This window comes from Triturus cristatus, chromosome 9 (genome assembly GCF_964204655.1).
Source record: "Triturus cristatus chromosome 9, aTriCri1.1, whole genome shotgun sequence".
Taxonomy (NCBI): Eukaryota; Metazoa; Chordata; class Amphibia; order Caudata; family Salamandridae; genus Triturus; species Triturus cristatus.
This window is the reverse complement of record NC_140592.1, coordinates 664,697,724-664,714,440: the sequence shown is the minus strand read 5'-3', so window position 1 is coordinate 664,714,440 and position 16,717 is coordinate 664,697,724.

Sequence of the window (16,717 nt, the reverse complement as noted above, 5' to 3'; positions counted from 1 at the left end):
AATTAAAAAATTACCATTTTTGACCATCTGAAGAACGTTTGACAGGTCACGGGTCATCGTTTTTCATCAGAAAATTGATTTTTTGGACTGTAGAAAAATTGATTCAAAATGTCATGTGGATTGTGCCTCATGTTGAATAACTACTTTTTAAAGCCTTAATGTGACGAAAATTGCCATTTTTACAGACTTTTTCTCCTTCTCAGAAGCTTCTATTTCGACCAATTTCAGGCATTAAAATGACTCAAAACACACTTATTTTAGTTCCAAAAGTGATAATTCACATGCAATTGTCATTTACAGTCGAAAAATTATACGTTAAAAAATTACCATTTCAGACCATCTGGAGAAAGTTTAACTGGTCACGGGTCATCGTTTTTCATCAGAATTTTTTTTTTTGGACTGTAGAAAAATTGATTCAAAATGTCATTTGGATTGTGCCTCATGTTGAATAACTACTTTTTAAAGCCTCAATGTGATGAAAATTGCCATTTTTACAGACTTTTTCTCCTTCTCAGAAGCTTTATTTCGACCAATTTCAGGCATTAAAATGACTCAAAACACACGTATTTTAGTTCCAAAAGTGATAATTCACATGCAATTGTCATTTACAGTCGAAAAATTATACGTTAAAAAATTACCATTTCAGACCATCTGGAGAAAGTTTAACTGGTCACGGGTCATCGTTTTTCATCAGAAAATTGATTTTTTGGACTGTAGAAAAATTGATTCAAAATGTCATTTGGATTGTTCCTCATCTTGAATAACTACTTTTTAAAGCCTCAATATGAAGAAAATTGCCATTTTTACAGACTTTTTCTCCTTCTCCGAAGCTTCTATTTCGACCAATTTCAGGCATTAAAATGACTCAAAACACACTTATTTTAGTTCCAAAAGTGATAATTCACATGCAATTGTCATTTACAGTCGAAAAATTATACGTTAAAAAATTACCATTTCAGACCATCTGGAGAAAGTTTAACTGGTCACGGGTCATCGTTTTTCATCAGAAAATTGGTTTTTTGGACTGTAGAAAAATTGATTCAAAATGTCATTTGGATTGTGCCTCATGTTGAATAACTACTTTTTAAAGCCTCAATGTGACGAAAATTGCCATTTTTACAGACTTTTTCTCCTTCTCAGAAGCTTTATTTCGACCAATTTCAGGCATTAAAATGACTCAAAACACACGTATTTTAGTTCCAAAAGTGATAATTCACATGCAATTGTCATTTACAGTCGAAAAATGATACGATAAAAATTACCATTTCAGACCATCTGGAGAAAGTTTAACTGGTCACGGGTCATCGTTTTTCATCAGAAAATTGGTTTTTTGGACTGTAGAAAAATTGATTCAAAATGTCATTTGGATTGTGCCTCCTTTTGAATAACTACTTTTTAAAGCCTCAATGTGACCAAAATTGCCATTTTTATAGACTTTTTCTCCTACTCAGAAGCTTCTATTTCGACCAATTTCAGGCACTAAAATGACTCTAAACACACTTATTTTAGTTCCAAAAGTGATAATTCACATGCAATAGTCATTTACAGTCAAAAAATTAAAAATAAAAAAATTTAAATTTCTGACCATCTGGAGAAAGTACAACAGGTCACGGGTCATCGTTTTTCATCAGAAAATTGATTTTTTGGACTGTAGAAAAATTGATTCAAAATGTCATTTGGATTGTGCCTCATGTTGAATAACTACTTTTTAAAGCCTCAATGTGACAAAAATTGCCATTTTTACAGACTTTTTCTCCGTCTCAGAAGCTTCTATTTCGACCAATTTCAGGCATTAAAATTACTCAAAACACACTTATTTTAGTTCCAAAAGTGATAATTCACATGCAATTGTCATTTGCAGTCAAAAAATTAAACATTAAAAAATTACCATTTCAGACCATCTGGAGAAAGTTTAACTGGTCACGGGTCATCGTTTTTCATCAGAAAATTGATTTTTTGGACTGTAGAAAAATTGATTTAAAATGTCATTTGGATTGCGCCTCATGTTGAATAACTACTTTTTAAAGCCTCAATGTGACCAAAATTGCCATTTTTACAGACATTTTCTCCCACTCAGAAGCTTCTATTTCGACCAATTTCAGGCATTAAAATGACTCTAAATACACTTATTTTAGTTCCAAAATTGATAATTCACTTGCAATAGCCATTTACAGTCAAAAAATTAAACATTAAAAAATTACAATTTCTGACCATCTGGAGAAAGTTCAACAGGTCACGGGTAATCATTGTTCATCAGAAAATTGATGTTTTGGACTGTAGAAAAATTGATTCAAAATGTCATTTGGATTGTGCCTCATGTTGAATAACTACTTTTTAAAGCCTCAATGTGACAAAAATTGCCATTTTTACAGACTTTTTCTCCTTCTCAGAAGCTTCTATTTCGACCAATTTCAGGCATTAAAATGACTCTAAACACACTTATTTTAGTTCCAAAAGTGATAATTCACTTGCAATAGCCATTTACAGTCAAAAAATTAAACATTAAAAAAATTACCATTTCTGACCATCTGGAGAAAGTTCAACAGGTCACGGGTCATCATTTTTCATCAGAAAATTGATTTTTTGGACTGTAGAAAAATTGATTCAAAATGTCATTTGGATTGCGCCTCATATTGAATAACTACTTTTTAAAGCCTCAATGTGACCAAAATTGCCATTTTTATAGACTTTTCTCCCACTCAGAAGCTTCTATTTCCTCCAATTTCGGGCATTAAAATGACTCTAAACACACGTATTTTATTTCCAAAAATGATAATTCACATGCAATAGTCATTTACAGTCAAAAAATGAAAAATAAAAAAATTACCATTTTTGACCATCTGAAGAACGTTTGACAGGTCACAGGTCATCGTTTTTCATCAGAAAATTGATTTTTTGGACTGTAGAAAAATTGATTCAAAATGTCATTTGGATTGCGCCTCATGTTGAATAACTACTTTTTAAAGCCTCAATGTGACGAAAATTGCCATTTTTACAGACTTTTTCTCCTTCTCAGAAGCTTCTATTTCGACCAATTTCAGGCATTAAAATGACTCTAAACACACTTATTTTAGTTCCAAAAGTGATAATTCACTTGCAATAGCCATTTACAGTCAAAAAATTAAACATTAAAAAAATTACCATTTCTGACCATCTGGAGAAAGTTCAACAGGTCACGGGTCATCATTTTTCATCAGAAAATTGATTTTTTGGACTGTAGAAAAATTGATTCAAAATGTCATTTGGATTGCGCCTCATATTGAATAACTACTTTTTAAAGCCTCAATGTGACCAAAATTGCCATTTTTATAGACTTTTCTCCCACTCAGAAGCTTCTATTTCCTCCAATTTCGGGCATTAAAATGACTCTAAACACACGTATTTTATTTCCAAAAATGATAATTCACATGCAATAGTCATTTACAGTCAAAAAATGAAAAATAAAAAAATTACCATTTTTGACCATCTGAAGAACGTTTGACAGGTCACGGGTCATCGTTTTTCATCAGAAAATTGATTTTTTGGACTGTAGAAAAATTGATTCAAAATGTCATTTGGATTGCGCCTCATGTTGAATAACTACTTTTTAAAGCCTCAATGTGACCAAAATTGCCATTTTTACAGACATTTTCTTCCACTCAGAAGCTTCTATTTCGACCAATTTCAGGCATTAAAATGACTCTAAATACACTTATTTTAGTTCCAAAATTGATAATTCACTTGCAATAGCCATTTACAGTCAAAAAATTAAACATTAAAAAATTACAATTTCTGACCATCTGGAGAAAGTTCAACAGGTCACGGGTAATCATTGTTCATCAGAAAATTGATGTTTTGGACTGTAGAAAAATTGATTCAAAATGACATTTGGATTGTGCCTCATGTTGAATAACAACTTTTTAAAGCCTCAATGTGACAAAAATTGCCATTTTTACAGACTTTTTCTCCTTCTCAGAAGCTTCTATTTCGACCAATTTCAGGCATTAAAATGACTCTAAACACACGTATTTTATTTCCAAAAGTGATAATTCACATGCAATAGTCATTTACAGTCAAAAAATGAAAAATTAAAAAATTACCATTTTTGACCATCTGAAGAACGTTTGACAGGTCACGGGTCATCGTTTTTCATCAGAAAATTGATTTTTTGGACTGTAGAAAAATTGATTCAAAATGTCATTTGGATTGTGCCTCATGTTGAATAACTACTTTTTAAAGCCTCAATGTGACAAAAATTGCCATTTTTACAGACTTTTTCTCCTTCTCAGAAGCTTCTATTTCGACCAATTTCAGGCATTAAAATGACTCAAAACACACTTATTTTAGTTCCAAAATTGATAATTCACATGCAATTGTCATCTACAATCAAAAAATTAAACGTTAAAAAATTACGATTTCAGACCATCTGGAGAAAGTTTAACTGGTCACGGGTCATCGTTTTTCATCAGAAAATTGATTTTTTGGACTGTAGAAAAATTGATTCAAAATGTAATTTGGATTGTGCCTCATGTTGAATAACTACTTTTTAAAGCCTCAATGTGACAAAAATTGCCATTTTTACAGACTTTTTCTCCTTCTCAGAAGCTTCTATTTCAACCAATTTCAGGCATTAAAATGACTCAAAACACGCTTATTTTAGTTCCAAAAGTGATAATTCACATGCAATTGTCATTTACAGTCAAAAAATGAAAAATTAAAAAATTAACATTTCTGACCATCTGGAGAAAGTCAACAGGTCACGGGTCATTGTTTTTCATCAGAAAATGGATTTTTGGGACTGTAGAAAAATTTATTCAAAATGTCATTTGGATTGTGCCTCATGTTGAATAACTACTTTTTAAAGCCTCAATGTGACGAAAATTGCCATTTTTACAGACTTTTTCTCCTTCTCAGAAGCTTTATTTCGACCAATTTCAGGCATTAAAATGACTCAAAACACACGTATTTTAGTTCCAAAAGTGATAATTCACATGCAATTGTCATTTACAGTCAAAAAATTAAACGTTAAAAAATTACCATTTCAGACCATCTGGAGAAAGTTTAACTGGTCACGGGTCATCGTTTTTCATCAGAAAATTGATTTTTTGGACTGTAGAAAAATTGATTCAAAATGTCATTTGGATTGTGCCTCATGTTGAATAACTACTTTTTAAAGCCTCAATGTGACGAAAATTGCCATTTTTACAGACTTTTTCTCCTTCTCAGAAGCTTTATTTCGACCAATTTCAGGCATTAAAATGACTCAAAACACACGTATTTTAGTTCCAAAAGTGATAATTCACATGCAATTGTCATTTACAGTCGAAAAATGATACGATAAAAATTACCATTTCAGACCATCTGGAGAAAGTTTAACTGGTCACGGGTCATCATTTTTCATCAGAAAATTGGTTTTTTGGACTGTAGAAAAATTGATTCAAAATGTCATTTGGATTGTGCCTCATGTTGAATAACTACTTTTTAAAGCCTCAATGTGACGAAAATTGCCATTTTTACAGACTTTTTCTCCTTCTCAGAAGCTTTATTTCGACCAATTTCAGGCATTAAAATGACTCAAAACACACGTATTTTAGTTCCAAAAGTGATAATTCACATGCAATTGTCATTTACAGTCGAAAAATGATACGATAAAAATTACCATTTCAGACCATCTGGAGAAAGTTTAACTGGTCACGGGTCATCGTTTTTCATCAGAAAATTGGTTTTTTGGACTGTAGAAAAATTGATTCAAAATGTCATTTGGATTGTGCCTCCTTTTGAATAACTACTTTTTAAAGCCTCAATGTGACCAAAATTGCCATTTTTATAGACTTTTTCTCCTACTCAGAAGCTTCTATTTCGACCAATTTCAGGCACTAAAATGACTCAAAACACACGTATTTTAGTTCCAAAAGTGATAATTCACATGCAATAGTCATTTACAGTCAAAAAATTAAACGTTAAAAAATTACCATTTCAGACCATCTGGAGAAAGTTTAACTGGTCACGGGTCATCGTTTTTCATCAGAAAATGGATTTTTTGGACTGTAGAAAAATTGATTCAAAATGTCATTTGGATTGTGCCTCATGTTGAATAACTACTTTTTAAAGCCTCAATGTGACGAAAATTGCCATTTTTACAGACTTTTTCTCCTTCTCAGAAGCTTTATTTCGACCAATTTCAGGCATTAAAATGACTCAAAACACACGTATTTTAGTTCCAAAAGTGATAATTCACATGCAATTGTCATTTACAGTCGAAAAATGATACGATAAAAATTACCATTTCAGACCATCTGGAGAAAGTTTAACTGGTCACGGGTCATCGTTTTTCATCAGAAAATTGGTTTTTTGGACTGTAGAAAAATTGATTCAAAATGTCATTTGGATTGTGCCTCCTTTTGAATAACTACTTTTTAAAGCCTCAATGTGACCAAAATTGCCATTTTTATAGACTTTTTCTCCTACTCAGAAGCTTCTATTTCAACCAATTTCAGGCACTAAAATGACTCTAAACACACTTATTTTAGTTCCAAAAGTGATAATTCACATGCAATAGTCATTTACAGTCAAAAAATTAAAAATAAAAAAATTTAAATTTCTGACCATCTGGAGAAAGTACAACAGGTCACGGGTCATCGTTTTTCATCAGAAAATTGATTTTTTGGACTGTAGAAAAATTGATTCAAAATGTCATTTGGATTGTGCCTCATGTTGAATAACTACTTTTTAAAGCCTCAATGTGACAAAAATTGCCATTTTTACAGACTTTTTCTCCGTCTCAGAAGCTTCTATTTCGACCAATTTCAGGCATTAAAATTACTCAAAACACACTTATTTTAGTTCCAAAAGTGATAATTCACATGCAATTGTCATTTGCAGTCAAAAAATTAAACATTAAAAAATTACCATTTCAGACCATCTGGAGAAAGTTTAACTGGTCACGGGTCATCGTTTTTCATCAGAAAATTGATTTTTTGGACTGTAGAAAAATTGATTTAAAATGTCATTTGGATTGCGCCTCATGTTGAATAACTACTTTTTAAAGCCTCAATGTGACCAAAATTGCCATTTTTACAGACATTTTCTCCCACTCAGAAGCTTCTATTTCGACCAATTTCAGGCATTAAAATGACTCTAAATACACTTATTTTAGTTCCAAAATTGATAATTCACTTGCAATAGCCATTTACAGTCAAAAAATTAAACATTAAAAAATTACAATTTCTGACCATCTGGAGAAAGTTCAACAGGTCACGGGTAATCATTGTTCATCAGAAAATTGATGTTTTGGACTGTAGAAAAATTGATTCAAAATGTCATTTGGATTGTGCCTCATGTTGAATAACTACTTTTTAAAGCCTCAATGTGACAAAAATTGCCATTTTTACAGACTTTTTCTCCTTCTCAGAAGCTTCTATTTCGACCAATTTCAGGCATTAAAATGACTCTAAACACACTTATTTTAGTTCCAAAAGTGATAATTCACTTGCAATAGCCATTTACAGTCAAAAAATTAAACATTAAAAAAATTACCATTTCTGACCATCTGGAGAAAGTTCAACAGGTCACGGGTCATCATTTTTCATCAGAAAATTGATTTTTTGGACTGTAGAAAAATTGATTCAAAATGTCATTTGGATTGTGCCTCATATTGAATAACTACTTTTTAAAGCCTCAATGTGACCAAAATTGCCATTTTTATAGACTTTTCTCCCACTCAGAAGCTTCTATTTCCTCCAATTTCGGGCATTAAAATGACTCTAAACACACGTATTTTATTTCCAAAAATGATAATTCACATGCAATAGTCATTTACAGTCAAAAAATGAAAAATAAAAAAATTACCATTTTTGACCATCTGAAGAACGTTTGACAGGTCACGGGTCATCGTTTTTCATCAGAAAATTGATTTTTTGGACTGTAGAAAAATTGATTCAAAATGTCATTTGGATTGCGCCTCATGTTGAATAACTACTTTTTAAAGCCTCAATGTGACCAAAATTGCCATTTTTACAGACATTTTCTTCCACTCAGAAGCTTCTATTTCGACCAATTTCAGGCATTAAAATGACTCTAAATACACTTATTTTAGTTCCAAAATTGATAATTCACTTGCAATAGCCATTTACAGTCAAAAAATTAAACATTAAAAAATTACAATTTCTGACCATCTGGAGAAAGTTCAACAGGTCACGGGTAATCATTGTTCATCAGAAAATTGATGTTTTGGACTGTAGAAAAATTGATTCAAAATGTCATTTGGATTGTGCCTCATGTTGAATAACAACTTTTTAAAGCCTCAATGTGACAAAAATTGCCATTTTTACAGACTTTTTCTCCTTCTCAGAAGCTTCTATTTCGACCAATTTCAGGCATTAAAATGACTCTAAACACACTTATTTTAGTTCCAAAAGTGATAATTCACTTGCAATAGCCATTTACAGTCAAAAAATTAAACATTAAAAAAATTACCATTTCTGACCATCTGGAGAAAGTTCAACAGGTCACGGGTCATCATTTTTCATCAGAAAATTGATTTTTTGGACTGCAGAAAAATTGATTCAAAATGTCATTTGGATTGCGCCTCATATTGAATAACTACTTTTTAAAGCCTCAATGTGACCAAAATTGCCATTTTTATAGACTTTTCTCCCACTCAGAAGCTTCTATTTCCACCAATTTCGGGCATTAAAATGACTCTAAACACACGTATTTTATTTCCAAAAGTGATAATTCACATGCAATAGTCATTTACAGTCAAAAAATGAAAAATTAAAAAATTACCATTTTTGACCATCTGAAGAACGTTTGACAGGTCACGGGTCATCGTTTTTCATCAGAAAATTGATTTTTTGGACTGTAGAAAAATTGATTCAAAATGTCATTTGGATTGTGCCTCATGTTGAATAACTACTTTTTAAAGCCTCAATGTGACAAAAATTGCCATTTTTACAGACTTTTTCTCCTTCTCAGAAGCTTCTATTTCGACCAATTTCAGGCATTAAAATGACTCAAAACACACTTATTTTAGTTCAAAAAGTGATAATTCACATGCAATTGTCATCTACAATCAAAAAATTAAACGTTAAAAAATTACGATTTCAGACCATCTGGAGAAAGTTTAACTGGTCACGGGTCATCGTTTTTCATCAGAAAATTGATTTTTTGGACTGTAGAAAAATTGATTCAAAATGTAATTTGGATTGTGCCTCATGTTGAATAACTACTTTTTAAAGCCTCAATGTGACAAAAATTGCCATTTTTACAGACTTTTTCTCCTTCTCAGAAGCTTCTATTTCAACCAATTTCAGGCATTAAAATGACTCAAAACACACTTATTTTAGTTCCAAAAGTGATAATTCACATGCAATTGTCATTTACAGTCAAAAAATGAAAAATTAAAAAATTAACATTTCTGACCATCTGCAGAAAGTCAACAGGTCACGGGTCATTGTTTTTCATCAGAAAATGGATTTTTGGGACTGTAGAAAAATTTATTCAAAATGTCATTTGGATTGTGCCTCATGTTGAATAACTACTTTTTAAAGCCTCAACGTGACCGAAATTGCCATTTTTATAGACTTTTTCTCCTACTCAGAAGCTTCTATTTCGACCTATTTCAGGCACTAAAATGACTCTAAACACACTTATTTTAGTTCCAAAAGTAATAATTCACATGCAATAGTCATTTACAGTCAAAAAATTTAAAATGAAAAAATTAAAATTTCTGACCATCTGGAGAAAGTACAACAGGTCATGGGTCATCGTTTTTCATCAGAAAATTGATTTTTTGGACTGTAGAAAAATTGATTCAAAATGTCATTTGGATTGTGCCTCATGTTAAATAACTACTTTTTAAAGCCTCAATGTGACGAAAATTGCCATTTTTACAGACTTTTTCTCCTTCTCAGAAGCTTTATTTCGACCAATTTCAGGCATTAAAATGACTCAAAACACACGTATTTTAGTTCCAAAAGTGATAATTCACATGCAATAGTCATTTACAGTCAAAAAATTAAAAATAAAAAAATTTAAATTTCTGACCATCTGGAGAAAGTACAACAGGTCACGGGTCATTGTTTTTCATCAGAAAATGGATTTTTGGGACTGTAGAAAAATTTATTCAAAATGTCATTTGGATTGTGCCTCATGTTGAATAACTACTTTTTAAAGCCTCAATGTGACCAAAATTGCCATTTTTATAGACTTTTTCTCTGTCTCAGAAGCTTCTATTTCGACCAATTTCAGGCATTAAAATTACTCAAAACACACTTATTTTAGTTCCAAAAGTGATAATTCACATGCAATTGTCATTTGCAGTCAAAAAATTAAACATTAAAAAATTACCATTTCAGACCATCTGGAGAAAGTTTAACTGGTCACGGGTCATCGTTTTTCATCAGAAAATTTATTTTTTGGACTGTAGAAAAATTGATTCAAAATGTCATTTGGATTGTGCCTCATGTTGAATAACTACTTTTTAAAGCCTCAATGTGACAAAAATTGCCATTTTTACAGACTTTTTCTCCTTCTCAGAAGCTTCTATTTCGACCAATTTCAGGCATTAAAATGACTCTAAACACACTTATTTTAGTTCCAAAAGTGATAATTCACTTGCAATAGCCATTTACAGTCAAAAAATTAAACATTAAAAAAATTACCATTTCTGACCATCTGGAGAAAGTTCAACAGGTCACGGGTCATCATTTTTCATCAGAAAATTGATTTTTTGGACTGTAGAAAAATTGATTCAAAATGTCATTTGGATTGCGCCTCATATTGAATAACTACTTTTTAAAGCCTCAATGTGACCAAAATTGCCATTTTTATAGACTTTTCTCCCACTCAGAAGCTTCTATTTCCTCCAATTTCGGGCAATAAAATGACTCTAAACACACGTATTTTATTTCCAAAAATGATAATTCACATGCAATAGTCATTTACAGTCAAAAAATGAAAAATAAAAAAATTACCATTTTTGACCATCTGAAGAACGTTTGACAGGTCACGGGTCATCGTTTTTCATCAGAAAATTGATTTTTTGGACTGTAGAAAAATTGATTCAAAATGTCATTTGGATTGTGCCTCCTTTTGAATAACTACTTTTTAAAGCCTCAATGTGACCAAAATTGCCATTTTTATAGACTTTTTCTCCTACTCAGAAGCTTCTATTTCAACCAATTTCAGGCACTAAAATGACTCTAAACACACTTATTTTAGTTCCAAAAGTGATAATTCACATGCAATAGTCATTTACAGTCAAAAAATTAAAAATAAAAAAATTTAAATTTCTGACCATCTGGAGAAAGTACAACGGGTCACGGGTCATCGTTTTTCATCAGAAAATTGATTTTTTGGACTGTAGAAAAATTGATTCAAAATGTCATTTGGATTGTGCCTCATGTTGAATAACTACTTTTTAAAGCCTCAATGTGACAAAAATTGCCATTTTTACAGACTTTTTCTCCGTCTCAGAAGCTTCTATTTCGACCAATTTCAGGCATTAAAATTACTCAAAACACACTTATTTTAGTTCCAAAAGTGATAATTCACATGCAATTGTCATTTGCAGTCAAAAAATTAAACATTAAAAAATTACCATTTCAGACCATCTGGAGAAAGTTTAACTGGTCACGGGTCATCGTTTTTCATCAGAAAATTGATTTTTTGGACTGTAGAAAAATTGATTTAAAATGTCATTTGGATTGCGCCTCATGTTGAATAACTACTTTTTAAAGCCTCAATGTGACCAAAATTGCCATTTTTACAGACATTTTCTCCCACTCAGAAGCTTCTATTTCGACCAATTTCAGGCATTAAAATGACTCTAAATACACTTATTTTAGTTCCAAAATTGATAATTCACTTGCAATAGCCATTTACAGTCAAAAAATTAAACATTAAAAAATTACAATTTCTGACCATCTGGAGAAAGTTCAACAGGTCACGGGTAATCATTGTTCATCAGAAAATTGATGTTTTGGACTGTAGAAAAATTGATTCAAAATGTCATTTGGATTGTGCCTCATGTTGAATAACTACTTTTTAAAGCCTCAATGTGACAAAAATTGCCATTTTTACAGACTTTTTCTCCTTCTCAGAAGCTTCTATTTCGACCAATTTCAGGCATTAAAATGACTCTAAACACACTTATTTTAGTTCCAAAAGTGATAATTCACTTGCAATAGCCATTTACAGTCAAAAAATTAAACATTAAAAAAATTACCATTTCTGACCATCTGGAGAAAGTTCAACAGGTCACGGGTCATCATTTTTCATCAGAAAATTGATTTTTTGGACTGTAGAAAAATTGATTCAAAATGTCATTTGGATTGTGCCTCATATTGAATAACTACTTTTTAAAGCCTCAATGTGACCAAAATTGCCATTTTTATAGACTTTTCTCCCACTCAGAAGCTTCTATTTCCTCCAATTTCGGGCATTAAAATGACTCTAAACACACGTATTTTATTTCCAAAAATGATAATTCACATGCAATAGTCATTTACAGTCAAAAAATGAAAAATAAAAAAATTACCATTTTTGACCATCTGAAGAACGTTTGACAGGTCACGGGTCATCGTTTTTCATCAGAAAATTGATTTTTTGGACTGTAGAAAAATTGATTCAAAATGTCATTTGGATTGCGCCTCATGTTGAATAACTACTTTTTAAAGCCTCAATGTGACCAAAATTGCCATTTTTACAGACATTTTCTTCCACTCAGAAGCTTCTATTTCGACCAATTTCAGGCATTAAAATGACTCTAAATACACTTATTTTAGTTCCAAAATTGATAATTCACTTGCAATAGCCATTTACAGTCAAAAAATTAAACATTAAAAAATTACAATTTCTGACCATCTGGAGAAAGTTCAACAGGTCACGGGTAATCATTGTTCATCAGAAAATTGATGTTTTGGACTGTAGAAAAATTGATTCAAAATGTCATTTGGATTGTGCCTCATGTTGAATAACAACTTTTTAAAGCCTCAATGTGACAAAAATTGCCATTTTTACAGACTTTTTCTCCTTCTCAGAAGCTTCTATTTCGACCAATTTCAGGCATTAAAATGACTCTAAACACACTTATTTTAGTTCCAAAAGTGATAATTCACTTGCAATAGCCATTTACAGTCAAAAAATTAAACATTAAAAAAATTACCATTTCTGACCATCTGGAGAAAGTTCAACAGGTCACGGGTCATCATTTTTCATCAGAAAATTGATTTTTTGGACTGCAGAAAAATTGATTCAAAATGTCATTTGGATTGCGCCTCATATTGAATAACTACTTTTTAAAGCCTCAATGTGACCAAAATTGCCATTTTTATAGACTTTTCTCCCACTCAGAAGCTTCTATTTCCACCAATTTCGGGCATTAAAATGACTCTAAACACACGTATTTTATTTCCAAAAGTGATAATTCACATGCAATAGTCATTTACAGTCAAAAAATGAAAAATTAAAAAATTACCATTTTTGACCATCTGAAGAACGTTTGACAGGTCACGGGTCATCGTTTTTCATCAGAAAATTGATTTTTTGGACTGTAGAAAAATTGATTCAAAATGTCATTTGGATTGTGCCTCATGTTGAATAACTACTTTTTAAAGCCTCAATGTGACAAAAATTGCCATTTTTACAGACTTTTTCTCCTTCTCAGAAGCTTCTATTTCGACCAATTTCAGGCATTAAAATGACTCAAAACACACTTATTTTAGTTCAAAAAGTGATAATTCACATGCAATTGTCATCTACAATCAAAAAATTAAACGTTAAAAAATTACGATTTCAGACCATCTGGAGAAAGTTTAACTGGTCACGGGTCATCGTTTTTCATCAGAAAATTGATTTTTTGGACTGTAGAAAAATTGATTCAAAATGTAATTTGGATTGTGCCTCATGTTGAATAACTACTTTTTAAAGCCTCAATGTGACAAAAATTGCCATTTTTACAGACTTTTTCTCCTTCTCAGAAGCTTCTATTTCAACCAATTTCAGGCATTAAAATGACTCAAAACACACTTATTTTAGTTCCAAAAGTGATAATTCACATGCAATTGTCATTTACAGTCAAAAAATGAAAAATTAAAAAATTAACATTTCTGACCATCTGCAGAAAGTCAACAGGTCACGGGTCATTGTTTTTCATCAGAAAATGGATTTTTGGGACTGTAGAAAAATTTATTCAAAATGTCATTTGGATTGTGCCTCATGTTGAATAACTACTTTTTAAAGCCTCAACGTGACCGAAATTGCCATTTTTATAGACTTTTTCTCCTACTCAGAAGCTTCTATTTCGACCTATTTCAGGCACTAAAATGACTCTAAACACACTTATTTTAGTTCCAAAAGTAATAATTCACATGCAATAGTCATTTACAGTCAAAAAATTTAAAATAAAAAAATTAAAATTTCTGACCATCTGGAGAAAGTACAACAGGTCATGGGTCATCGTTTTTCATCAGAAAATTGATTTTTTGGACTGTAGAAAAATTGATTCAAAATGTCATTTGGATTGTGCCTCATGTTGAATAACTACTTTTTAAAGCCTCAATGTGACGAAAATTGCCATTTTTACAGACTTTTTCTCCTTCTCAGAAGCTTTATTTCGACCAATTTCAGGCATTAAAATGACTCAAAACACACGTATTTTAGTTCCAAAAGTGATAATTCACATGCAATAGTCATTTACAGTCAAAAAATTAAAAATAAAAAAATTTAAATTTCTGACCATCTGGAGAAAGTACAACAGGTCACGGGTCATTGTTTTTCATCAGAAAATGGATTTTTGGGACTGTAGAAAAATTTATTCAAAATGTCATTTGGATTGTGCCTCATGTTGAATAACTACTTTTTAAAGCCTCAATGTGACCAAAATTGCCATTTTTATAGACTTTTTCTCTGTCTCAGAAGCTTCTATTTCGACCAATTTCAGGCATTAAAATTACTCAAAACACACTTATTTTAGTTCCAAAAGTGATAATTCACATGCAATTGTCATTTGCAGTCAAAAAATTAAACATTAAAAAATTACCATTTCAGACCATCTGGAGAAAGTTTAACTGGTCACGGGTCATCGTTTTTCATCAGAAAATTTATTTTTTGGACTGTAGAAAAATTGATTCAAAATGTCATTTGGATTGTGCCTCATGTTGAATAACTACTTTTTAAAGCCTCAATGTGACAAAAATTGCCATTTTTACAGACTTTTTCTCCTTCTCAGAAGCTTCTATTTCGACCAATTTCAGGCATTAAAATGACTCTAAACACACTTATTTTAGTTCCAAAAGTGATAATTCACTTGCAATAGCCATTTACAGTCAAAAAATTAAACATTAAAAAAATTACCATTTCTGACCATCTGGAGAAAGTTCAACAGGTCACGGGTCATCATTTTTCATCAGAAAATTGATTTTTTGGACTGTAGAAAAATTGATTCAAAATGTCATTTGGATTGCGCCTCATATTGAATAACTACTTTTTAAAGCCTCAATGTGACCAAAATTGCCATTTTTATAGACTTTTCTCCCACTCAGAAGCTTCTATTTCCTCCAATTTCGGGCAATAAAATGACTCTAAACACACGTATTTTATTTCCAAAAATGATAATTCACATGCAATAGTCATTTACAGTCAAAAAATGAAAAATAAAAAAATTACCATTTTTGACCATCTGAAGAACGTTTGACAGGTCACGGGTCATCGTTTTTCATCAGAAAATTGATTTTTTGGACTGTAGAAAAATTGATTCAAAATGTCATTTGGATTGCGCCTCATGTTGAATAACTACTTTTTAAAGCCTCAATGTGACCAAAATTGCCATTTTTACAGACATTTTCTTCCACTTAGAAGCTTCTATTTCGACCAATTTCAGGCATTAAAATGACTCTAAATACACGTATTTTAGTTCCAAAATTGATAATTCACTTGCAATAGCCATTTACAGTCAAAAAATTAAACATTAAAAAATTACAATTTCTGACCATCTGGAGAAAGTTCAACAGGTCACGGGTAATCATTGTTCATCAGAAAATTGATGTTTTGGACTGTAGAAAAATTGATTCAAAATGTCATTTGGATTGTGCCTCATGTTGAATAACAACTTTTTAAAGCCTCAATGTGACAAAAATTGCCATTTTTACAGACTTTTTCTCCTTCTCAGAAGCTTCTATTTCGACCAATTTCAGGCATTAAAATGACTCTAAACACACTTATTTTAGTTCCAAAAGTGATAATTCACTTGCAATAGCCATTTACAGTCAAAAAATTAAACATTAAAAAAATTACCATTTCTGACCATCTGGAGAAAGTTCAACAGGTCACGGGTCATCATTTTTCATCAGAAAATTGATTTTTTGGACTGTAGAAAAATTGATTCAAAATGTCATTTGGATTGCGCCTCATATTGAATAACTACTTTTTAAAGCCTCAATGTGACCAAAATTGCCATTTTTATAGACTTTTCTCCCACTCAGAAGCTTCTATTTCCACCAATTTCGGGCATTAAAATGACTCTAAACACACGTATTTTATTTCCAAAAGTGATAATTCACATGCAATAGTCATTTACAGTCAAAAAATGAAAAATTAAAAAATTACCATTTTTGACCATCTGAAGAACGTTTGACAGGTCACGGGTCATCGTTTTTCATCAGAAAATTGATTTTTTGGACTGTAGAAAAATTGATTCAAAATGTCATTTGGATTGTGCCTCATGTTGAATAACTAC